At 48.7% G+C, this 18,427-nt stretch overlaps 1 protein-coding gene and 1 long non-coding RNA gene across 14 annotated transcripts in view; both read right to left on the bottom strand.

Moving 5' to 3' along the window:
* LOC309845973 (uncharacterized protein) overlaps positions 1–15,645 on the bottom strand; it is a 231,324-nt gene extending 215,679 nt beyond the window's left edge. For 11 of the 13 annotated variants that reach the window (XR_014301638.1, XR_014301639.1, XR_014301640.1 and 8 more), the window contains exons 1-3: positions 2,843–3,549; positions 2,473–2,605; positions 1,879–2,033 (exon numbers count right to left, since the gene is read on the bottom strand). The gene's annotated coding sequence lies outside the window, so the exon portion shown is untranslated. Of the gene's footprint in view, positions 1–1,137; positions 1,237–1,878; positions 2,034–2,472; positions 2,606–2,842; positions 3,550–15,540 lie in introns of those variants that run through there. The other 2 variants (XR_014301648.1, XR_014301637.1) reach the window with 2 other exon arrangements.
* Positions 15,646–15,657: 12 nt separating this feature from the next.
* On the bottom strand, positions 15,658–16,888 carry LOC309845974. The gene is made up of 3 exons (XR_014301655.1): positions 16,507–16,888; positions 16,137–16,269; positions 15,658–15,697 (listed from the first exon to the last, which is right to left on the bottom strand). It is a non-coding gene; the product is annotated as an uncharacterized lncRNA (long non-coding RNA).
* Positions 16,889–18,427: the final 1,539 nt, after the last annotated feature.

Raw genomic sequence — 18,427 nt, 5'->3', positions numbered from 1 at the left:
GGGTAAAGTCTCTGCCTTCGGCTCCGGTCATGATCCCAAGGTCCTAGGATCAAGCCCCACATCGGGCTGTCTGCTCAGCAGGGAGCCTGCTTCCTCCTCTCTCTCTCTGCCTGCCTCACAGCCTACGTGTGATCTCTATCTGTCAAATAAATAAATACAATCTTTAAAAAAGAAAAATGAAACCATATTTTGGGGTGCCTGGATGGCTCAGTGGGTTGGAGCCTCAGCCTTCAGCTCAGCTCATGATCCCATGGTCCTGGCATCCAGCCCAGCAGTGGGCACTCTGCTCAGTGGGCAGCCTGCTTTCTCTTCTCTCTCTCTCTCTCTCTCTCTCTCTCTGCCTACTTGTGGTCTCTGTCTCTCAAATAAATAAATAAATAAATAAATAAAATCTTTAAAAAACAAACAAAAAAAAGAAACCATACTTAATCAAAGGATAGAAACACCAAACTTAACACCAAAGCCAAGAGACTGTGGAAGTCATCAACCACAGAAAGATTCTGAAACCTTTCTAGAAGGCAAAAAGTGAAATGTAGGCGTGGTGGACAGAATGATCAAGTCAAGACTACCCTGAGAAGGGGCTGCACAAAGCCAGTTTACTTCTGCTGAGCCTCGGTTAGAGTAAAGAGAGAGAAGAGGGGCTGAAAACAGGGAGACAAAAGTCCAGAATAAAAGTTCATGTAATGAGCTCCAAGGATCACTCAGTCGGCCCTCCGTATTACTCTGTATGAATTACAAGAGATTGTTGGTGAGCGAAATAAGGGAAAGGGAACGAGTGGCCAGCCACAGGTTATTAGCTAGAGTTCACTGTCATTACTACCAATTCCATCCAAGGTTGCCCACCCATGGCTTCATTTGCCATAACTGAAGATAACTGCTTTATAAATGGTCAAACAAGGAGTAGTCTTTCTGGCAAATTTATAAATAACTGTTATTGTTAAAATATTTTCATTCATGACTAAATCAATCACTTTAAAAAAATTTTACCTTGACAAAGTCTATCTCAACCTGTCTGCATCTGCCAAGCCATATATTATCTAAGAACAACGACTTCCCAACTAAATTATTTCATCTTACGAAGACAAGTAAGAGAATGGTCTGTATTTTGAAAAAAGCACCCTGTCCCTATTCCCATTTGACAAGAAAAATAAAGAGGTGATTTTTCTGGGATATCCTTGTCCAAATTTCCTTTTACTGTCCTGAAGTCCTAACACTCATCATGTTTAATTCTTCCTCCTTTGGGAAAAAAAAGAGATAGAAATCATATGACTGTAATTGATTGTTTTCAGATATGTCAGATGTGACCACCTTTTTCAGAGTTCCTCCAAGAAATCTTTGCCCAAAATTTCTACAAACTTGCTATTTCTGTTCAAAAAAATCAAAAAAAAAAAAAAAAAAAAAGGAAATCAAGAAATTGTTCCCTACTGAACTCTCCTCAAATGATATCAAGGAATTATGGCTAAATGTCATAGCTGTAAATCATTTCTCCTTCTAGAGAGTTTAGAAAGGCCTTATAATATTTGTCCTTTTCTGCAAGCAGAATGTGCGTCTGAATGCGACCTCCTGTGTCCCACCAACCTCAAAGTTTCGTAAGGACGGATGTCCACATTTGCTCCACCAACAGAGCTCTAAAACTAATTCTGTAGCATATGAATCATGTCCACAGCTATTTCAAATACAAGAATTAAAAATATATACAAAACTTTAAAATGTATACACATTGTTTTTAACTGATCAGTATGATTTTTGGTTCTGAAACTTTTGCATGTCATATTCGTAATGTGCAACATCAGCCCCATGAGAGAGAAACACTTCAGTGAAGTAAGTTGAAGGGCTGCCTGGGTGGCTCAGCCAGTTAGGCGTCTACCTTCAGCTCACGTCATAATCCCCAGGTCCTGGGATGGAGCCCCGCCATGGGCTCTCTGCTCAGTGCAAGGCTGCTTCTCCCCCTGCCTGCTGCTCCCCCTGCTTGTGCGTGCTCGCTCGCTCGCTCTTCTCTCTCTCTCTCTCTCTGACATGTAAATAAATAAAATCTGAAAAAGAAAATGAAGTAAGCCAAAGAAAAGAGACTCAAACTAGGTAGAGCCATGCGTAAGGTAAGATTGTTTTGAAATCTTTCTCAGCATGCGGAAGCTTCCAGCTCCTAGACAGGAATACACGTTCCCCTTGCCACACTCCCAAGAGTAGGTCTCCCCTCTTGTGCATAAGAACGTCTAGAATTACATGTATGTGCCAACGATGTCGAGGGAACCTGGCTGGCATACTCACAATGAGCAAACTGTATTGATCTGACTTTAGTCCATTACACTGCTCCACTATTAAGTTGAATAAATGATGGATTTGCTTTCTAGACATGAACCAGCTTCTCATCTATATGGAATCATCCACCGGTGCATTCCTTTCAGGTGGATAACAATTTATCTAGACTATAATCTTTATATATTTACATAGCATCTTCAAGTGCCATCTTACCTATCTGGATCCTTCAAAGTAGACCAAAGAGCAAACCGGGTCTGCAAGGCTGAATTACGACTGTGGGATGGTACAAGGCTGGCAACTGATGGTCCGTGACTCCCGTCTTCTGAGATCAGAATCCAGTGTGGTCCTTGAACAAAAGAAGACTTCATATTGGGCAGTGGCTGTGCTCACTGTGAGTACAGCAGCACCGTTCTCAGTACCCTAAGAGCTACAAAAAATAAAAGTAAAAATTTAAAAAACGCTCACACACCCTCCGGAGTAAGAGCTCTGGCATCACTCGGGCTGGGCTGGGTTCGAATGCCGAATAAGGCACTACCGTCTGTGTGACCCCTGCCAAATTCCCAAAAAGAAAGAGCGAGCTTACCTGCCGGAAAGGGAGGCCACGGAATACAGACAGCATCTAGTCAGGTCAGGGTTAGGAGTCTGGCTCAGAAACCACCTCTGCGGCTTGCCAGGTGACTCTGGTGGCCTGGCTCCAGGCCTCACAGGGAAGCAGGGAGGTAGCCTCGAGCAGCAGGCCACCCCTCGCAGCGCTAGGGGGCTCCCGTGCTCGCTTGCTTGGCGGGCTCAGGGGAGGGCTGGCAACTCACGGCGGGGGCGGGGGCGGGGGCAGAGGACCGCAGCAGTCCCACAGAGCTCCCCACAATATGGCTGCCCGGAGGCGGCCATATTGGGTCCAAACAACTCAGCCACGTCAGAAGGAAGTCCCAGGCCCTGGAGGCTGGTGGGCGGGGCCTTCCAGGCCCTGGAGGCTGGTGGGCGGGGCTCTGAGGCCTCATCCTTTGCCCTCTGGCATACGCACTTGCCAACATTGGGCCTGCTCCTCCCTTCTCTGTGACGTGCTCCAGGCATATATCACAAGCACCGGGCTGGGTTGCTCAGTGCCTGCTAGACCTCGAGAAGAGTTAGGACCTCCGGAGGCGCTCTCCGAGTTTCATACTCTTGTCTCGCGATCGTTTGGCACACTGCAAGCGCTACATGGGCAATCTGCTTAGTAAGTTTCGTCCCCCGCCCCGCCGCCGTCCCCTGCCAGGCCGATGTCGCCCGCTGGTCTCTCCTGCCTGCTCAGCCTCCCATCCTGTCCGGCACCACCCAGCTGCTCCGGCTGCTCCGGCTGCTCCCACACCTTCCCACTGCCCTGGGCACAGGCCATTCCACCGGGATCTTAGGCCTTTACCAGCTAGCTTTCATGTGGAGCCAAGGAGACGGTATCCGCTCCCTCAGGCCGTGTGTTCCCCTGTGGGCCTCCTCCCCTCGGTGAACTGGAGGGACCCTCCGAAAACACCTGTACGGTCCGCTTGTACCTCCATCATGTTCAGACCCTCGAGAACCGTGAGGATCCCTCCACCCCGGCAGAAATTCACTGTCCTGCCTTCCCAACCCCAGCAGACAGTCGAGGCTGTGAAGCCGAAACCATCCAGTTACCTCCCGGCGTCCTGCCCAAAGGCGGTGGGGGAGAAGGTCCAAGAAGTGCCCAGAGAAGGGAAGGATGATTTGGGAGACACCAGAGGGCCGGATGATGGGAACAGGGCCCCCCACAGCAGTGGGGATATACTGTGGACATCCAGGCCCCTGGAGACCGGTGGACTGCTCAGTTTCCACCAAGGCAGCCCTGCACCTGGGGACCCATCTCCCAGTCCCTCAGGAGACAGCTTGGGGGCAAACACTCAGACACCTCGGGTGAGCTCCCCCTCGCCCCCAGCAGAAAGACCTGCTGTCACTTCAGAGGGCCCAGCTGGTGACGTTGCTCCTCTTCGGAAGCCTGCTCCAGAGGTAGCAGTGCTCTCCCACCCAACCCCAGGCTGCCCCTTGCTGCAGGAGACATCAACACAGAAAGTGGTGGCTGAAAACCATCGGCCTAGCCAGAGCACACCAGACCTCTTGAGGAAGGTCACAGAGGCGCATAAGCCTCGAGGCAAGCCATCCGAGCACCCCTTGCCACCAGTATCTGCCACCAGTAGGCCCTCCAAAAGGAAAATACCCATGCCACTTTCTGTGCCTCTGCCATCAGCAATGCCATTCCAGTGGGGCAGAGGAGAGTTGCCCCCACCTCCCAAGCTTCCTTGCATAGCTTTGGGCAGAAAGCTGGGCATTCTGGACAATACCGAGGGGCAGGGGAAGAAGACCTTGGAGGGCGGAGCAGAGATCCTGGCAGACGACGGGGCCACTCAACCTGCCCCTTCCTCCCCCCTACTTGCCTCAAAGACTACAGACTCCCTGCCCCCGGCCATTCACACATCACAGGTCCCTGGTCCTACCACCGACTTGGCTGACCAATCTGCCAGGCCCCCAATCCCATCTGTCCCTCCACCCTCCCCAACAGAGACTACTGATCAGGGAACAGCCTCTGGAGCTCCAAACTCTCCCACTCTGGCTGTTCCTACTGGCTCTCCTCCCCCTGGAGAAATTCCACTTCAGAAGGAACACCCTCTTCAACCACTCATCGGTACAGCACCTACTTCCGACCCCCCGGCTCCTCCTTGTAACACCTCAACCGTCTCATCACAGCTGCCCTCCTGCAAAGGAGAATCCCCAACTCCTATGTGTGTCGATCCCTCAACCGTCTCATCACAGCTGCCCTCCTGCAAAGGAGAATCCCCAACTCCTATGTGTGTCGATCCCTCAACCATCTCATCACAGCTGCCCTCCTGCAAAGGAGAATCCCCAACTCCTATGTGTGTCGATCCCCCCCCTCTTTTCCCACCCACCCCTCTTCCAGTCCCTTCCCCAAAGAGTCCTGGTATTTTTGTGGCGGCATCAGCCACAAAGGCATCAGCCAACTGGACATCTGGCCATACTTCCAACGCTGATGTCACTGACATGGACACGACTCCTGCTCCTCAAGCTATCACGTTCAGATCTCCCCGGGGCCCCGGGGTGAGCTCTCCTTCATTATCCCAGGGCCGTTGCAACAGGACGCTGAAGCGCCCTGGAAGCACTCTGGCCTCTACCATCCCATTGAAATTGATGGCCACCTGCCCCAACATCGCCCCTCAGCCCACACAGGGGACACGTGCTGGGCAACAGCAGACAGCGGTTCTTCCCAGTGCTGGCATTCCCACTGGCTTTCTGGCGAATTCTGGAACCACCAACGTTCCAGTAGGCAGCACCTCTGCAAACTACAGCTCTACGCCTGAGCCCATGGATACCTCACCTCCCTCACAGGCCATGGTCTTTCGTTCACTGCCAAAGTCCCAGGCAAACCACTTAGCATTCCACAACACACCACCCAGTAGCAGCCACACCACCAGCTTACCTGGCAAGGCAGCCATGACACGCATAGCAATTCCTATCCACTATGCCCCACGAATCCTCCCTCGGCCCGGATCTGGGAACCCAAAACGGCACTAGCCTGGCCGTTCCTACCCGCTGGGAAAGCCAGTAGGCCCAACACAAGCCACAGGCCCAACTGCCTCTCTAGTCCCACCATCCAGAGATGGCAGGAAGCAAGCAGGCCTCTGCATTTGGCACCACTGTCAAAAAACGAAGGCCTTAGGTTCCAAGGCAGGTCTTCTCCCCGGTGCCATATCAACCACTAGTGGCCGTGCAGTTGCCGCTGGGATACACAGTGCCAGGCTCGCACTAGTGGCCGTGCAGTTGCCGCTGGGATACACAGTGCCAGGCTCAGCGGCTCCCTGCTCACACTTGCCCCTCTAGGCCCCCACATGTCAACAGCACCTGCAGCCCCCGTGGGCGGTGGGAGCTTTGGGTCTGGTGTGCCTATGCCAGGCCCCGCTCGCTCACAGGTACCCGGAACATCCCAACTTGGGGCAGGGCTGCAGGGGGCACCCAGCACCACTTCCGCTCCTCCTGTTGGTCAGACAACAACGGCCCTCTCTCAGAACATTCTGGGTGCTGCCGGAGGACAGGCAAGTACTGTCACCTTAAACCCGGTTACCTGGGTCCAAGCAGTCCAAAATGTGGGAGGGGCGGTAGTGGGACACCACAGTACAGTTTCCACTGCTGGAGGTGCTGGTGGGCCCAGTACCCTTCAGCGTGCCCAAGGAACACCTAGACCAAGGAAATCGTCTCCACGTGGAACACCAACGACCAAGGGCAAGCGAAACACGTCTACTTCCAACTTGTGCTTGGAGTCAAACACCAAAAGCCAACCCGCCCAAAGCAGGGGTGGTCCGATTACGGGACACGACAACACGGCTCCCAACGTCAGAGGCTGCAGTGTGCGCATTACCCGCAAAGGCGTCCACCGTTCAACGAAACAACGAAAGCCAGGGGTAAGGACTACCACCTCACAAAAGAGGAATTCGACATCGAGCGAAGTGCATGCTTCGCCAGGAAATCCGAGCCCTAGGGGCCGACCTGCCGAAAGTACGGGCAGCGCACCTGACCGAAAGGACAACGGTTGCCCCACTATCGCAGCCTCTGGTGTGCCCACGACACAGAAGTGCTCACACAGAAGGGGCTCGCCTGGCCACACGACCGCTCTTGTAACTCCAGCTTGTAACACCACCACTCGGTGCTTCAACCCACCACTACCTGTTCCCTCCTTCCGCCAAGCACCTGTGGCGCACCTGCCCAGACTGGTCAAGCTGCCCTTCCTGCATTCCATCAGGATAACTCGGCCCCACCTGATGCAAACTCTATAGACCACATCGTAGCCATGATGGCGGCCCTTTCTATCAGCAAGCGCCCTCAGAAGACTTGCAGACTACCTGGCACTGACACAGGTGGTGCTAGGGGAATCAGCACCACATCTTCTGTGACCAGGAACGCCAAGGGTCCCCCATCCACACAGACCACACGGAGCGCCCCCAACCACAGCACTGATGGTGCAATGGGGGGTAGCGCCAAGACCTTTTAGAAACATACCCTCCGAACACGTAGGCCTGCCCCTAGTCAGAGTCCTCCTCTGACTTTGGAGAAACCAGCAATGTGTTCCGAGGGTCCTGGCCTACTGTTCCTGTGCCCTGGACATAGCTGAGTCACCGTCATAAACTGCCCAGGGCTTCCTAGGAAACTACCAAGGTCCTTTCTTTTGGGAAGGGACATACCAAGTTCCTACCAAGTTCCTGCACATTGTTATGTGACAGTAAATGGACTTTGCTGTGCTGTACGGGGACTCAGCCCCTTCAACTGAAACTGAACCTGTTTTCAGTAGTCAGAAGGAAACACCCTTTGCGGGTGTACATTTTGCAAGGTGAGGGGCACCTGAGCCCAGTTAAGAAGTACACCAGATTCGAGAAGTTCCAGATACAGTTCCAGAATAGAAGAAAGCAGCATGTATCCTCAACGGTGCCCCCCAGCGCACCCCGCTGCCCCCCCCCCGGTTGGCGTTAACTTGGCTGACCAAAGCTCTGAGCCAGTTTTGCCTCCTCCTGCAACCGGCAGGATGCTGTCTGCTGTCTGCAAAAGTTCCTTGCCCCATGCCTACCTGACTCAATGGACCCTTACCTTTCCCAAACTGAACATATACTTCTCTAGCTATAAAACATATATACTTCTCTAGCTATAAAACTTTGTTCCTGTTAACCTGCCTTTGCTCATGTGCCTTTTTGTCTCAACAGTGGAGAAAGAATTAACCTATGTGAGTGGTGATGGGTTCAGCCAGAATTAAGTCTGTACAATTTTCTGTGTAGCAGGGGCTGGGATGTGGAAGTAGCCAGGCTGCTAGTGCTGACTCCTGAGATCTGCATTTTGACTGGAAGGGGTGACAATCCAGGAGGACATACGGTTCAGAGGCGGGAGGGATGAGGTGACTGCCCTCCCCTCTTCCCTCTGTGTTTCGCTCTCCTCTCCCCCCACTCTGACCTCATTAGCGGCGGGATAACCCCCGATGTGTCAAAGGAAGCCACTCGACGATTTTAGTTTCTAAACATGTTGAAATGCTTTCTTATGTGCCTTCTTACTTAATTTAGACTTAGTCCCGTCAACCAATATGTTCCCTCTTCACCCAGAGAGGACAGTCTGAACCTAGAGGAACAAAGGGAGTAGAAGCCCGTGCTTGCTCTGTGGCCTGGCTCTGGCCATTTTCACTGCCTCCTGCTATGAACTCTTAGACTGTAGAAGGCCACCTCTTAGAGAACATTTCTTTGTCATACCTCTTTGACAAATCCCGACTCAACGGGTCCACACGGTAAATGGAGTCACTTGAGCCTCTGGCAAGCCATATATGTCAATACTGGCAAGACCTATAAAACTTCTCCTAACAATCGAGTCTTTGTCTCAAACAAGCCTACTCTGGAAAGCCATCCTGCGAAGTAAGCTAAGGTGGGCAACTGCCCGAGACTTCCCTGACCTGTACACTTCCGGGCACCCTGAAGTCCAGTGCATGTAAACATCTCCTTTGTTCCTTCCTGATTCTCCTCTAGTCAGATGCTCAGCCACCTGCCACTCCCCGAGGTCCCCTTGCTTTGAGCCAGACCTTTGTGTAAGTGACTACAGAAACCACCACTCTCCACGCAGTCATCAGCCAAAATCAAAGTATCTTTTGTCAGCTTGAGCAGGTTGAATAATAGCCCCTGAAACACGGCCCCCCAGGTCCATATCCTTGCCCTTATAATCTATGATTTTCAGTACATTTGGAAAAAGGTCTTTGTCGATATAATTAAGTTAGAGTTTGGAGGTGGCGGGATCCCTCAATAAAATAAATCCCAAGAATCCTCACACATGGAGGACAGGGGGAGATTTGAGGCAGAAAAAAGGGAAGATGTGGGCACATAGAGGAGAAGGTGATGTATAGACAAAGTCAGAGACTGAGTGATGGGCTCATAAGCCGAGGAAGAGAGCAACCCTTAGAAGCTGAAAGAGGCACAGAGTGGATTCTGCCCTCGAACATCTATACAGCTCTACTGACACCTTGATTTCAGACTTTTGGCCTCCAGAACCATGAGAGAGGAACCTTCTGTTGTTCAAGCCACCACGTCTGTGCCCATTTTCATGACAGCCACAGGGAACTAACACAGCTGCCATTAAACCTTTCCCAGGGCTTCGTGGTTTACTGCACAACACTGTCTGGCCTAACCTCCATGTGTTCAAACTGTTTCAAAGGTCACAATGTCCTACCACCTAAGAAAGACCACAGCACAAAGCCATCTTCTCTGGCAGTACCAAGACAGTCCCCACATAGACATTTTACTTGGCAGACTTTGGCTCCTTTTTATTTCTCAGTGTTCCCATGTAATGCACTAAATGTTAACATCTTTCAAATATCCTAATAAAGTACAAAAACCTTACTACATCTAGGTCTGGAGTAGGGTAGGAAGTAAAAAAGGAAAGATAGAGACTGAAATATGTTTTTACTTTTATTGATAAGCCAGGTTTGAGAAGCCCAGTTTGAATGAAAGCTAAATGGCCCCAGAATTGGGCAGATTACCAACTAGTAATACTCGGGATGTGAGAAACAGAAGATACCCACTCGCATTCTCGAGGAAGAGAACAGAATTAGTCAAGGCGAGCATGACCGGTTAATTCTTCCTAAACTTTCTATGGACACCATTTGCTCACCTTAGGGGCAGAGTAAATAAAGAAGCAGAGCTGAAATGAGCTAAGGAGCGCTCTCTTGACATGACTAAAGGATCAGGAGTGGCGAAGGAACATTTGGTACTCCCTACTCGCACCCCAGCATTTAAAAACAAAACAAAACACACATTTACAATGCAAAACATATCAAACGACTTTAACCCTGATTTACTCTTCCTACAATAAATAGCCAATCAAGAGCCTTGGGCAAAAACATCCTGATTAGGGCGCCTGGGTGGCTCAGTGGGTTAAGCCACTGACTTTGGCTTAGGTCATGATCTCAGGGTCCTGGAATCGAGTCCCCCATGGGGCTCTCTGTTCAGCAGGGAGCCTGCTTTCCTCTCTCTCTCTCTCTCTCTGCCTGGCTCTCCGTCTACTCGTGGTTTCTCTCTGTAAAATAAATAAATAATCTTTAAAAACAAACAAACAAAAATCCAAATTAGCTGCTGATAAAATTCTTTGCGAGCAGATCCCTCTACATGGCTCAGAGGGCGAATATAGACCTGTATTGCTTCAGGACTTTCTTACCAAGAATCCCTATCATTTGTATCCTATTCTACAAATACGGCCCATGGCCTAGCTCCACCTTCATCTGCTCTTCCTGGGTTAGTCATAAAGACACGTGTAGAAATAAACAGAAGGCACAAGGTAGGAATGTATAAAATAGTGGGAAAAAACATTCAAAGTGGAGTCCAGTACCACCACCATTTACCAGAGGTGAACTTTCAAGCAGCAGCATTCACATTCCTTTTCTGGTTTATCTGTCAAGTGCTAATAAGCAGTATGTACGTAACTCCTTTTCATTTTCTGAAATCTGGGTTTTATGGCTAGCCACCAGACACCAAGTAACATGCTAAGGCAACATCGACAGATCAAAAATGTCAGTCCCTGGTCTCAAGGAACGTTGCCTAGGAGAAGACAGAGACGTGTAAAAAGCACAATTAAAATACAGTGTAGCCCACACGACTGTAGCCAACGCAACAACCAGGAAGGCCAAAGTGCCATGGTAGCCAAAAGGAGAGAGTGGTCCCAACACTAAAAGGACGGCACAATAAAAATAATATGCAAATTGAGTTTTGAAAAATGCAGTGGCTTTTTCCAGGTGCACAACAGGGAGAAAGGACTGCTTGGTGGAAGGAAAAGGACAATCCAATATGGGAAACTACTCACATAACCCAGGAAAGTCAAGTGGGGAGTAGCAGGAATAGGGATTACATAAACTGGGCATCATGACTCTCTGTAAACAGAAAGCCCCTGATTAATGACTCAACTGACAGACCATACGCCCATTTTGCAAGACTACCTTCAGAGAAACGCTGAGGACCCATTTAAGGGGGAAGAAAACAGAATTAGTAACTCCTACCAGAAAGACTAAGGACCTGATATTAACACCAGGAAACAAATGAGAAGATATTCAGAGGCAGAACCCAGTGTGTCTGACGATGAATTCAGATTTGGCGATGAGAAGTCATTAGGAAAGGACAAACAATGGTAATCTTAACATCTTCTGCCTAAAATGTTCTCCCTAAAACAACGTACAAAGAGTTTCTTACAAGTTACAAAGACAAGAATGCTAGTTCAGTGATCAAGTCTATTGGAGTTAATTGGTGATGGCTCTGCGTTCTCTCAGCCTTCTAGTTCCATGGTCTTTTCTCAAGGATTAAATGATCTGAGGATCTGGCTTTCAGTTTTTGTTCACAATTTGTTGGTTCTGATATCTTAGTGCTGGCAGCTGTTCAGTTATTAAGAAATGGTTCAATGTCTTGGTCTCTAGCATCCTTCCAGGCCTTCTTTTCTTGATGTTTTTTGCTTTCGTTTCAATCGCACATTTAAATTTTTCTTATTTTGGTAAAATACTTATTGTTTTATTTTTGTTTATTACGGTAAGATTCTTACTGTTTTTATTTTTAATTTTTTTTTTTTTTTCTGGCAAGAGGTCTTCTCAAGAGGTTGTGCTCTTTGAAATCCCATCAGCAATGAATAGGATTCTCTGTTGTCTCACATCCTTACCAGCAAGTAGTACTGTCAGTTTTTGGTATTTAAGCCATTTTATTAAATGGGTGGGGTATCCCACGGGTGTTTTGTTTTTCTCTAATGCACAGTGCATATCCTTTTCCAATAATTCCCCAGTGTTGAGCAATTCTTTTTTAAAGATTTTATTTATTTGACAGAGATCTCAAGTAGGCAGAGAGAGAGAGAGACAGAGAGAGAAGCAGGCTCCCTGCTGAGCACACAGCCGGATGTGGGACTCGATCCCAGGACCCCGAGATCATGACCTGAGCTGAAGACAGCAGCTTAACCTACCGAGCCACCCAGGCGCCCCTGTTGAGCAATTTATAGACGCGTATTTGTCCTTTTTATATACTATCCACTAAGATGTCGACTCCTATTGCCTTTTCATTTTAACTGATTTGGGGAGTTTAGTTTCTTATTATGAAGTTGTTGTGGTCGTTGTTTTTGTTGTTAGTTTACTACTTCTCTGAATATTCCGCATGCATATCTTTCTTTAGATATGTGTTTTGAAAACATATTCTCCTAGCCAGGTGCTTGTCTTTCCATTCTTTGAACACTGTCTTTCACAGAATGGACATTTTAAAATTTAATAAGGTCCACATCATCAATTTTCTTTTCTTTCACGAATCACGCTTTCTGTGTTGTACATAAAAACTGTGCTTCAATCACACATTTAGTCTTTTACGGTGGCAAAATACACGTAACAGAAAATTTTAAATATACACTTCAGTGGCATTAAAATGTATTCACGATGTCGTATAACCATCACCACCATCCATCGCCAGAACTTTTGTTATCATCCCAAAGTGAAACTCTATTCCCATAAGAACAACATCCCAATACCCACTCAGCGCAAGTCCTAGAAACCACCATTTGACTTCCTGCTTCCATGAATTTGCCTATTCTAAATACCTCAGCTAGGTAGAATCATATAATATTTGCCCTTTTGTGACTGACTGACTTCACTTAGCATAATGTTTTCAAGGTTCATCCATGTTGTAGCGTGTATCAGAACATCATGACTTTTTTAGGCTGAATAGCATTCCATTATACCCATATATCATACCCAGTAGGTACAGTAAATATATGTATACATTTCCTATACATTATAGGAAAATGTAAAAATACGTATTTGGTATTAGAAATCGGAGAAAACTTTTCTATTTTCAGGAAATTTGTCTAATAACAATTATCTTCTATCAGGAGCTCACTACCACTCTGAGAAGATGGGGCTAACCCCCACACTGACTCACTGAATGTCTTTCTTACATGAACCAAAGAAGGCTGAACCTACTCTCTAAAAAAGTCTTCTCTGGCATAGATCTAAGAGAGCAAAAAGAAAACCTCAAGAGGTTCAATACTTCTGTTCAGAGAAGCAACTGGAACTTTCGATGATTACCTGGCACTGACCAGACTTGCTTGACGTGAAAATAGAATTGTAAATCTCACAAGATCAGATGACCTTGGAAGAATTTCAAAACTCCCTGCCATTAATTGGAATTCCCTTAAGAACAGCCTTCCTTAAACATACTGATAATACGCTTCACAGATCGATATTCAGAAGCCCATGTTTTGGCTAAAGGAGCTTCAGGAAAACAAAACAAAACAAAACAAAAGGAGACTTGTGGTTTAGTTCTACCTACTTTGGAGCCTCTGTTTAAATCACCCACTTCCGCTGGGTGGCTCAGTGGGGTAAAGTCTCTGCCTTCGGCTCCGGTCATGATCCCAAGGTCCTAGGATCGAGCCCCACATCGGGCTGTCTGCTCAGCAGGGAGCCTGCTTCCTCCTCTCTCTCTCTGCCTGCCTCACAGCCTACGTGTGATCTCTATCTGTCAAATAAATAAATACAATCTTTAAAAAAGAAAAATGAAACCATATTTTGGGGTGCCTGGATGGCTCAGTGGGTTGGAGCCTCAGCCTTCGGCTCAGCTCATGATCCCATGGTCCTGGCATCCAGCCCAGCAGTGGGCACTCTGCTCAGTGGGCAGCCTGCTTTCTCTTCTCTCTCTCTCTCTCTCTCTCTCTCTCTGCCTACTTGTGGTCTCTGTCTCTCAAATAAATAAATAAATAAATAAATAAAATCTTTAAAAAACAAACAAAAAAAAGAAACCATACTTAATCAAAGGATAGAAACACCAAACTTAACACCAAAGCCAAGAGACTGTGGAAGTCATCAACCACAGAAAGATTCTGAAACCTTTCTAGAAGGCAAAAAGTGAAATGTAGGCGTGGTGGACAGAATGATCAAGTCAAGACTACCCTGAGAAGGGGCTGCACAAAGCCAGTTTACTTCTGCTGAGCCTCGGTTAGAGTAAAGAGAGAGAAGAGGGGCTGAAAACAGGGAGACAAAAGTCCAGAATAAAAGTTCATGTAATGAGCTCCAAGGATCACTCAGTCGGCCCTCCGTATTACTCTGTATGAATTACAAGAGATTGTTGGTGAGCGAAATAAGGGAAAGGGAACGAGTGGCCAGCCACAGGTTATTAGCTAGAGTTCACTGTCATTACTACCAATTCCATCCAAGGTTGCCCACCCATGGCTTCATTTGCCATAACTGAAGATAACTGCTTTATAAATGGTCAAACAAGGAGTAGTCTTTCTGGCAAATTTATAAATAACTGTTATTGTTAAAATATTTTCATTCATGACTAAATCAATCACTTTAAAAAAATTTTACCTTGACAAAGTCTATCTCAACCTGTCTGCATCTGCCAAGCCATATATTATCTAAGAACAACGACTTCCCAACTAAATTATTTCATCTTACGAAGACAAGTAAGGGAATGGTCTGTATTTTGAAAAAAGCACCCTGTCCCTATTCCCATTTGACAAGAAAAATAAAGAGGTGATTTTTCTGGGATATCCTTGTCCAAATTTCCTTTTACTGTCCTGAAGTCCTAACACTCATCATGTTTAATTCTTCCTCCTTTGGGAAAAAAAAGAGATAGAAATCATATGACTGTAATTGATTGTTTTTTTGATATGTCAGATGTGACCACCTTTTTCAGAGTTCCTCCAAGAAATCTTTGCCCAAAATTTCTACAAACTTGCTATTTCTGTTCAAAAAAATCAAAAAAAAAAAAAAAAAAAAAAGGAAATCAAGAAATTGTTCCCTACTGAACTCTCCTCAAATGATATCAAGGAATTATGGCTAAATGTCATAGCTGTAAATCATTTCTCCTTCTAGAGAGTTTAGAAAGGCCTTATAATATTTGTCCTTTTCTGCAAGCAGAATGTGCGTCTGAGTGCGACCTCCTGTGTCCCACCAACCTCAAAGTTTCGTAAGGACGGATGTCCACATTTGCTCCACCAACAGAGCTCTAAAACTAATTCTGTAGCATATGAATCATGTCCACAGCTATTTCAAATACAAGAATTAAAAATATATACAAAACTTTAAAATGTATACACATTGTTTTTAACTGATCAGTATGATTCTTGGTTCTGAAACTTTTGCATGTCATATTCGTAATGTGCAACATCAGCCCCATGAGAGAGAAACACTTCAGTGAAGTAAGTTGAAGGGCTGCCTGGGTGGCTCAGCCAGTTAGGCGTCTACCTTCAGCTCACGTCATAATCCCCAGGTCCTGGGATGGAGCCCCGCCATGGGCTCTCTGCTCAGTGCAAGGCTGCTTCTCCCCCTGCCTGCTGCTCCCCCTGCTTGTGCGTGCTCGCTCGCTCCCTCTTCTCTCTCTCTCTCTCTCTCTGACATGTAAATAAATAAAATCTGAAAAAGAAAATGAAGTAAGCCAAAGAAAAGAGACTCAAACTAGGTAGAGCCATGCGTAAGGTAAGATTGTTTTGAAATCTTTCTCAGCATGCGGAAGCTTCCAGCTCCTAGACAGGAATACACGTTCCCCTTGCCACACTCCCAAGAGTAGGTCTCCCCTCTTGTGCATAAGAACGTCTAGAATTACATGTATGTGCCAACGATGTCGAGGGAACCTGGCTGGCATACTCACAATGAGCAAACTGTATTGATCTGACTTTAGTCCATTACACTGCTCCACTATTAAGTTGAATAAATGATGGATTTGCTTTCTAGATATGAACCAGCTTCTCATCTATATGGAATCATCCACCGGTGCATTCCTTTCAGGTGGATAACAATTTATCTAGACTATAATCTTTATATATTTACATAGCATCTTCAAGTGCCATCTTACCTATCTGGATCCTTCAAAGTAGACCAAAGAGCAAACCGGGTCTGCAAGGCTGAATTACGACTGTGGGATGGTACAAGGCTGGCAACTGATGGTCCGTGACTCCCGTCTTCTGAGATCAGAATCCAGTGTGGTCCTTGAACAAAAGAAGACTTCATATTGGGCAGTGGCTGTGCTCACTGTGAGTACAGCAGCACCGTTCTCAGTACCCTAAGAGCTACAAAAAATAAAAGTAAAAATTTAAAAAACGCTCACACACCCTCCGGAGTAAGAGCTCTGGCATCACTCGGGCTGGGCTGGGTTCGAATGCCGAATAAGGCACTACCGTCTGTGTGACCCCTGCCAAATTCCCAAAAAGAAAGAGCGAGCTTACCTGCCGGAAAGGGAGGCCACGGAATACAGACAGCATCTAGTCAGGTCAGGGTTAGGAGTCTGGCTCAGAAACCACCTCTGCGGCTTGCCAGGTGACTCTGGTGGCCTGGCTCCAGGCCTCACAGGGAAGCAGGGAGGTAGCCTCGAGCAGCAGGCCACCCCTCGCAGCGCTAGGGGGCTCCCGTGCTCGCTTGCTTGGCGGGCTCAGGGGAGGGCTGGCAACTCACGGCGGGGGCGGGGGCGGGGGCAGAGGACCGCAGCAGTCCCACAGAGCTCCCCACAATATGGCTGCCCGGAGGCGGCCATATTGGGTCCAAACAACTCAGCCACTTCAGAAGGAAGTCCCAGGCCCTGGAGGCTGGTGGGCGGGGCCTTCCAGGCCCTGGAGGCTGGTGGGCGGGGCTCTGAGGCCTCATCCTTTGCCCTCTGGCATAGGCACTTGCCAACATTGGGCCTGCTCCTCCCTTCTCTGTGACGTGCTCCAGGCATATATCACAAGCACCGGGCTGGGTTGCTCAGTGCCTGCTAGACCTCGAGAAGAGTTAGGACCTCCGGAGGCGCTCTCCGAGTTTCATACTCTTGTCTCGCGATCGTTTGGCACACTGCAAGCGCTACATGGGCAATCTGCTTAGTAAGTTTCGTCCCCCGCCCCGCCGCCGTCCCCTGCCAGGCCGATGTCGCCCGCTGGTCTCTCCTGCCTGCTCAGCCTCCCATCCTGTCCGGCACCACCCGGCTGCTCCGGCTGCTCCGGCTGCTCCCACACCTTCCCACTGCCCTGGGCACAGGCCATTCCACCGGGATCTTAGGCCTTTACCAGCTAGCTTTCATGTGGAGCCAAGGAGACGGTATCCGCTCCCTCAGGCCGTGTGTTCCCCTGTGGGCCTCCTCCCCTCGGTGAACTGGAGGGACCCTCCGAAAACACCTGTACGGTCTGCTTGTACCTCCATCATGTTCAGACCCTCGAGAACCGTGAGGATCCCTCCACCCCGGCAGAAATTCACTGTCCTGCCTTCCCAACCCCAGCAGACAGTCGAGGCTGTGAAGCCGAAACCATCCAGTTACCTCCCCGCGTCCTGCCCAAAGGCGGTGGGGGAGAAGGTCCAAGAAGTGCCCAGAGAAGGGAAGGATGATTTGGGAGACACCAGAGGGCCGGATGATGGGAACAGGGCCCCCCACAGCAGTGGGGATATACTGTGGACATCCAGGCCCCTGGAGACCGGTGGACTGCTCAGTTCCCACCAAGGCAGCCCTGCACCTGGGGACCCATCTCCCAGTCCCTCAGGAGACAGCTTGGGGGCAAACACTCAGACACCTCGGGTGAGCTCCCCCTCGCCCCCAGCAGAAAGACCTGCTGTCACTTCAGAGGGCCCAGCTGGTGACGTTGCTCCTCTTCGGAAGCCTGCTCCAGAGGTAGCAGTGCTCTCCCACCCAACCCCAGGCTGCCCCTTGCTGCAGGAGACATCAACACAGAAAGTGGTGGCTGAAAACCATCGGCCTAGCCAGAGCACACCAGACCTCTTGAGGAAGGTCACAGAGGCGCATAAGCCTCGAGGCAAGCCATCCGAGCACCCCTTGCCACCAGTATCTGCCACCAGTAGGCCCTCCAAAAGGAAAATACCCATGCCACTTTCTGTGCCTCTGCCATCAGCAATGCCATTCCAGTGGGGCAGAGGAGAGTTGCCCCCACCTCCCAAGCTTCCTTGCATAGCTTTGGGCAGAAAGCTGGGCATTCTGGACAATACCGAGGGGCAGGGGAAGAAGACCTTGGAGGGCGGAGCAGAGATCCTGGCAGACGACGGGGCCACTCAACCTGCCCCTTCCTCCCCCCTACTTGCCTCAAAGACTACAGACTCCCTGCCCCCGGCCATTCACACATCACAGGTCCCTGGTCCTACCACCGACTTGGCTGACCAATCTGCCAG

The sequence above is a fragment of the Mustela nivalis genome (assembly GCF_964662115.1).
Source record: "Mustela nivalis genome assembly, chromosome: 13".
Classification (NCBI taxonomy): domain Eukaryota; kingdom Metazoa; phylum Chordata; class Mammalia; order Carnivora; family Mustelidae; genus Mustela; species Mustela nivalis.
Note: the sequence above shows the minus strand (reverse complement) of the source record. Positions and strands in the feature narration are given on the sequence as shown.